This window comes from Rhinoderma darwinii, chromosome 4 (assembly GCF_050947455.1).
Source record: "Rhinoderma darwinii isolate aRhiDar2 chromosome 4, aRhiDar2.hap1, whole genome shotgun sequence".
NCBI lineage: Eukaryota > Metazoa > Chordata > Amphibia > Anura > Rhinodermatidae > Rhinoderma > Rhinoderma darwinii.
The window spans coordinates 13,741,472-13,749,537 of NC_134690.1; positions in this window are offsets into that span (position 1 = coordinate 13,741,472).

Consider the following 8,066-nt stretch of genomic DNA (forward strand, 5'->3'; position numbering starts at 1 on the left):
TAGTGTCCATCAGTAATGTTATCAATAGTGTCCATCAGTAATGTTATCAATAGTGTCCATCAGTAATGTTATCAATAGTGTCCATCAGTAATATTATCAATAGTGCCATTCAGTAATGTTATCAATAGTGTCCATCAGTAATGTTATCAATAGTGTCCATCAGTAATGTTATCAATAGTGTCCATCAGTATAGTTATCAATAGTGTCCATCAGTAATATTATCAATAGTGTCCATCAGTAATGTTATCAATAGTGTCCATCAGTAATGTTATCAATAGTGTCCATCAGTAATGTTATCAATAGTGTCCATCAGTAATATTATCAATAGTGTCCATCAGTAATGTTATCAATAGTGTCCATCAGTAATATTATCAAAGTGTCCATCAGTAATGTTTCAATAGTGTCCATCAGTAATGTTATCAATAGTAGCCCATCAGTAATATTATCAATAGTGTCCATCAGTAATATTATCAATAGTGCCCATCAGTAATGTTATCAATAGTGCCCATCAGTAATATTATCAATAGTGCCCATCAGTAATGTTATCAATAGTGTCCATCAGTAATGTTATCAATAGTGCTCATCAGTAATATTATTAATAGTGTCCATCAGTAATATTATCAATAGTGTCCATCAGTAATGTTATCAATAGTGTCCATCAGTAATGTTATCAATAGTGTCCATCAGTAATGTTATCAATAGTGTCCATCAGTAATGTTATCAATAGTGTCCATCAGTAATGTTATCAATAGTGCCCATCAGTAATTTTATCAATAGTGTCCATCAGTAATGTTATCAATAGTGCCCATCAGTAATGTTATCAATAGTGTCCATCAGTAATGTTATCAATAGTGTCCATCAGTAATGTTATCAATAGTGTCCATCAGTAATGTTATCAATAGTGTCCATCAGTAATATTATCAATAGTGTCCATCAGTAATATTATCAATAGTGCCCATCCAGTAATGTTATCAATAGTGTCCATCAGTAATGTTATCAATAGTGTCCATCAGTAATGTTATCAATAGTGTCCATCAGTAATATTATCAATAGTGTCCATCAGTAATATTATCAATAGTGTCCATCAGTAATATTATCAATAGTGTCCATCAGTAATGTTATCAATAGTGTCCATCAGTAATGTTATCAATAGTGCCCATCAGTAATGTTATCAATAGTGCCCATCAGTAATGTTATCAATAGTGTCCATCAGTAATGTTATCAATAGTGTCCATCAGTAATGTTATCAATAGTGTCCATCAGTAATGTTATCAATAGTGTCCATCAGTAATATTATCAATAGTGTCCATCAGTAATGTTATCAATAGTGTCCATCAGTAATGTTATCAATAGTGTCCATCAGTAATGTTATCAATAGTGTCCATCAGTAATATTATCAATAGTGTCCATCAGTAATGTTATCAATAGTGTCCATCAGTAATGTTATCAATAGTGTCCATCAGTAATGTTATCAATAGTGTCCATCAGTAATATTATCAATAGTGCCCATCAGTAATATTATCAATAGTGTCCATCAGTAATGTTATCAATAGTGTCCATCAGTAATGTTATCAATAGTGTCCATCAGTAATATTATCAATAGTGTCCATCAGTAATGTTATCAATAGTGTCCATCAGTAATGTTATCAATAGTGTCCATCAGTAATGTTATCAATAGTGCCCATCAGTAATGTTATCAATAGTGTCCATCAGTAATGTTATCAATAGTGTCCATCAGTAATGTTATCAATAGTGCCCATCAGTAATGTTATCAATAGTGCCCATCAGTAATATTATCAATAGTGTCCATCAGTAATGTTATCAATAGTGCCCATCAGTAATGTTATCAATAGTGCCCATCAGTAATGTTATCAATAGTGCCCATCAGTAATGTTATCAATAGTGCCCATCAGTAATGTTATCAATAGTGCCCATCAGTAATGTTATCAATAGTGTCCATCAGTAATGTTATCAATAGTGTCCATCAGTAATGTTATCAATAGTGTCCATCAGTAATGTTATCAATAGTGCCCATCAGTAATGTTATCAATAGTGCCCATCAGTAATGTTATCAATAGTGTCCATCAGTAATGTTATCAATAGTGTCCATCAGTAATGTTATCAATAGTGTCCATCAGTAATGTTATCAATAGTGTCCATCAGTAATGTTATCAATAGTGCCCATCAGTAATATTATCAATAGTGTCCATCAGTAATGTTATCAATAGTGCCCATCAGTAATATTATCAATAGTGTCCATCAGTAATGTTATCAATAGTGTCCATCAGTAATGTTATCAATAGTGTCCATCAGTAATGTTATCAATAGTGTCCATCAGTAATGTTATCAATAGTGTCCATCAGTAATATTATCAATAGTGTCCATCAGTAATATTATCAATAGTGTCCATCAGTAATATTATCAATAGTGTCCATCAGTAATGTTATCAATAGTGCCCATCAGTAATGTTATCAATAGTGTCCATCAGTAATGTTATCAATAGTGCCCATCAGTAATGTTATCAATAGTGCCCATCAGTAATGTTATCAATAGTGTCCATCAGTAATGTTATCAATAGTGCCCATCAGTAATATTATCAATAGTGCCCATCAGTAATGTTATCAATAGTGCCCATCAGTAATGTTATCAATAGTGCCCATCAGTAATATTATCAATAGTGCCCATCAGTAATATTATCAATAGTGTCCATCAGTAATGTTATCAATAGTGCCCATCAGTAATATTATCAATAGTGTCCATCAGTAATGTTATCAATAGTGTCCATCAGTAATGTTATCAATAGTGTCCATCAGTAATGTTATCAATAGTGTCCATCAGTAATATTATCAATAGTGTCCATCAGTAATATTATCAATAGTGTCCATCAGTAATGTTATCAATAGTGTCCATCAGTAATGTTATCAATAGTGTCCATCAGTAATATTATCAATAGTGTCCATCAGTAATGTTATCAATAGTGTCCATCAGTAATGTTATCAATAGTGTCCATCAGTAATGTTATCAATAGTGTCCATCAGTAATGTTATCAATAGTGTCCATCAGTAATGTTATCAATAGTGTCCATCAGTAATGTTATCAATAGTGTCCATCAGTAATATTATCAATAGTGCCCATCAGTAATGTTACCAATAGTGTCCATCAGTAATATTATCAATAGTGCCCATCAGTAATATTATCAATAGTGTCCATCAGTAATGTTATCAATAGTGTCCATCAGTAATGTTATCAATAGTGTCCATCAGTAATGTTATCAATAGTGTCCATCAGTAATATTATCAATAGTGCCCATCAGTAATATTATCAATAGTGTCCATCAGTAATGTTATCAATAGTGTCCATCAGTAATGTTATCAATAGTGTCCATCAGTAATGTTATCAATAGTGTCCATCAGTAATATTATCAATAGTGCCCATCAGTAATATTATCAATAGTGTCCATCAGTAATATTATCAATAGTGCCCATCAGTAATGTTACCAATAGTGTCCATCAGTAATATTATCAATAGTGCCCATCAGTAATATTATCAATAGTGTCCATCAGTAATGTTATCAATAGTGTCCATCAGTAATGTTATCAATAGTGTCCATCAGTAATGTTATCAATAGCGTCCATCAGTAATGTTATCAATAGTGTCCATCAGTAATATTATCAATAGCGTCCATCAGTAATATTATCAATAGTGTCCATCAGTAATGTTATCAATAGTGTCCATCAGTAATATTATCAATAGTGTCCATCAGTAATATTATCAATAGTGTCCATCAGTAATATTATCAATAGTGTCCATCAGTAATGTTATCAATAGTGCCCATCAGTAATATTATCAATAGTGTCCATCAGTAATGTTATCAATAGTGTCCATCAGTAATATTATCAATAGTGTCCATCAGTAATATTATCAATAGTGTCCATCAGTAATGTTATCAATAGTGTCCATCAGTAATATTATCAATAGTGTCCATCAGTAATGTTATCAATAGTGTCCATCAGTAATATTATCAATAGTGTCCATCAGTAATATTATCAATAGTGTCCATCAGTAATGTTATCAATAGTGTCCATCAGTAATGTTATCAATAGTGTCCATCAGTAATGTTATCAATAGTGTCCATCAGTAATGTTATCAATAGTGTCCATCAGTAATGTTATCAATAGTGTCCATCAGTAATATTATCAATAGTGTCCATCAGTAATGTTATCAATAGTGCCCATCAGTAATGTAATCAATAGTGCCCATCAGTAATGTAATCAATAGTGTCCATCAGTAATGTTATCAATAGTGTCCATCAGTAATATTATCAATAGTGCCCATCAGTAATGTTATCAATAGTGCCCATCAGTAATGTTATCAATAGTGCCCATCAGTAATGTTATCAATAGTGTCCATCAGTAATGTTATCAATAGTGCCCATCAGTAATGTTATCAATAGTGTCCATCAGTAATGTTATCAATAGTGCCCATCAGTAATGTTATCAATAGTGTCCATCAGTAATGTTATCAATAGTGTCCATCAGTAATGTTATCAATAGTGTCCATCAGTAATATTATCAATAGTGCCCATCAGTAATGTTATCAATAGTGTCCATCAGTAATGTTATCAATAGTGTCCATCAGTAATGTTATCAATAGTGTCCATCAGTAATATTATCAATAGTGTCCATCAGTAATGTTATCAATAGTGCCCATCAGTAATGTTATCAATAGTGTCCATCAGTAATGTTATCAATAGTGTCCATCAGTAATGTTATCAATAGTGTCCATCAGTAATATTATCAATAGTGTCCATCAGTAATGTTATCAATAGTGTCCATCAGTAATGTTATCAATAGTGCCCATCAGTAATGTTATCAATAGTGCCCATCAGTAATGTTATCAATAGTGTCCATCAGTAATGTTATCAATAGTGTCCATCAGTAATATTATCAATAGTGTCCATCAGTAATGTTATCAATAGTGTCCATCAGTAATGTTATCAATAGTGTCCATCAGTAATGTTATCAATAGTGCCCATCAGTAATGTTATCAATAGTGTCCATCAGTAATATTATCAATAGTGTCCATCAGTAATGTTATCAATAGTGTCCATCAGTAATGTTATCAATAGTGCCCATCAGTAATATTATCAATAGTGTCCATCAGTAATGTTATCAATAGTGCCCATCAGTAATGTTATCAATAGTGTCCATCAGTAATGTTATCAATAGTGTCCATCAGTAATATTATCAATAGTGTCCATCAGTAATGTTATCAATAGTGCCCATCAGTAATGTTATCAATAGTGCCCATCAGTAATGTTATCAATAGTGCCCATCAGTAATATTATCAATAGTGTCCATCAGTAATGTTATCAATAGTGTCCATCAGTAATGTTATCAATAGTGCCCATCAGTAATATTATCAATAGTGTCCATCAGTAATGTTATCAATAGTGTCCATCAGTAATGTTATCAATAGTGTCCATCAGTAATATTATCAATAGTGCCCATCAGTAATATTATCAATAGTGTCCATCAGTAATGTTATCAATAGTGTCCATCAGTAATGTTATCAATAGTGTCCATCAGTAATGTTATCAATAGTGTCCATCAGTAATATTATCAATAGTGCCCATCAGTAATATTATCAATAGTGTCCATCAGTAATGTTATCAATAGTGTCCATCAGTAATATTATCAATAGTGTCCATCAGTAATATTATCAATAGTGTCCATCAGTAATGTTATCAATAGTGTCCATCAGTAATGTTATCAATAGTGTCCATCAGTAATGTTATCAATAGTGCCCATCAGTAATGTTATCAATAGTGCCCATCAGTAATATTATCAATAGTGCCCATCAGTAATGTTATCAATAGTGCCCATCAGTAATATTATCAATAGTGCCCATCAGTAATGTTATCAATAGCGTCCATCAGTAATGTTATCAATAGTGCCCATCAGTAATGTTATCAATAGTGTCCATCAGTAATGTTATCAATAGTGCCCATCAGTAATGTTATCAATAGTGTCCATCAGTAATGTTATCAATAGTGTCCATCAGTAATGTTATCAATAGTGTCCATCAGTAATGTTATCAATAGTGTCCATCAGTAATGTTATCAATAGTGTCCATCAGTAATGTTATCAATAGTGCCCATCAGTAATGTTATCAATAGTGTCCATCAGTAATGTTATCAATAGTGTCCATCAGTAATGTTATCAATAGTGTCCATCAGTAATGTTATCAATAGTGTCCATCAGTAATGTTATCAATAGTGCTCATCAGTAATATTATCAATAGTGTCCATCAGTAATGTTATCAATAGTGTCCATCAGTAATGTTATCAATAGTGTCCATCAGTAATGTTATCAATAGTGTCCATCAGTAATGTTATCAATAGTGTCCATCAGTAATGTTATCAATAGTGTCCATCAGTAATATTATCAATAGTGTCCATCAGTAATATTATCAATAGTGTCCATCAGTAATGTTATCAATAGTGCCCATCAGTAATGTTATCAATAGTGCCCATCAGTAATGTTATCAATAGTGTCCATCAGTAATGTTATCAATAGTGTCCATCAGTAATGTTATCAATAGTGTCCATCAGTAATATTATCAATAGTGCTCATCAGTAATGTTATCAATAGTGCCCATCAGTAATGTTATCAATAGTGTCCATCAGTAATGTTATCAATAGTGTCCATCAGTAATATTATCAATAGTGTCCATCAGTAATATTATCAATAGTGTCCATCAGTAATGTTATCAATAGTGCCCATCAGTAATGTTATCAATAGTGCCCATCAGTAATGTTATCAATAGTGTCCATCAGTAATGTTATCAATAGTGTCCATCAGTAATATTATCAATAGTGCTCATCAGTAATGTTATCAATAGTGCCCATCAGTAATGTTATCAATAGTGTCCATCAGTAATGTTATCAATAGTGTCCATCAGTAATATTATCAATAGTGTCCATCAGTAATATTATCAATAGTGTCCATCAGTAATATTATCAATAGTGTCCATCAGTAATGTTATCAATAGTGTCCATCAGTAATATTATCAATAGTGTCCATCAGTAATGTTATCAATAGTGTCCATCAGTAATGTTATCAATAGTGTCCATCAGTAATATTATCAATAGTGCTCATCAGTAATGTTATCAATAGTGCCCATCAGTAATGTTATCAATAGTGTCCATCAGTAATGTTATCAATAGTGTCCATCAGTAATGTTATCAATAGTGTCCATCAGTAATGTTATCAATAGTGTCCATCAGTAATGTTATCAATAGTGCCCATCAGTAATATTATCAATAGTGCCCATCAGTAATATTATCAATAGTGTCCATCAGTAATATTATCAATAGTGTCCATCAGTAATGTTATCAATAGTGTCCATCAGTAATGTTATCAATAGTGTCCATCAGTAATGTTATCAATAGTGTCCATCAGTAATGTTATCAATAGTGTCCATCAGTAATATTATCAATAGTGCTCATCAGTAATGTTATCAATAGTGTCCATCAGTAATATTATCAATAGTGTCCATCAGTAATGTTATCAATAGTGTCCATCAGTAATGTTATCAATAGTGTCCATCAGTAATGTTATCAATAGTGCTCATCAGTAATGTTATCAATAGTGTCCATCAGTAATGTTATCAATAGTGTCCATCAGTAATGTTATCAATAGTGTCCATCAGTAATATTATCAATAGTGTCCATCAGTAATGTTATCAATAGTGTCCATCAGTAATGTTATCAATAGTGCCCATCAGTAATGTTATCAATAGTGTCCATCAGTAATATTATCAATAGTGTCCATCAGTAATATTATCAATAGTGTCCATCAGTAATGTTATCAATAGTGCCCATCAGTAATGTTATCAATAGTGTCCATCAGTAATGTTATCAATAGTGTCCATCAGTAATGTTATCAATAGTGCTCATCAGTAATGTTATCAATAGTGTCCATCAGTAATGTTATCAATAGTGTCCATCAGTAATGTTATCAATAGTGCTCATCAGTAATGTTATCAATAGTGTCCATCAGTAA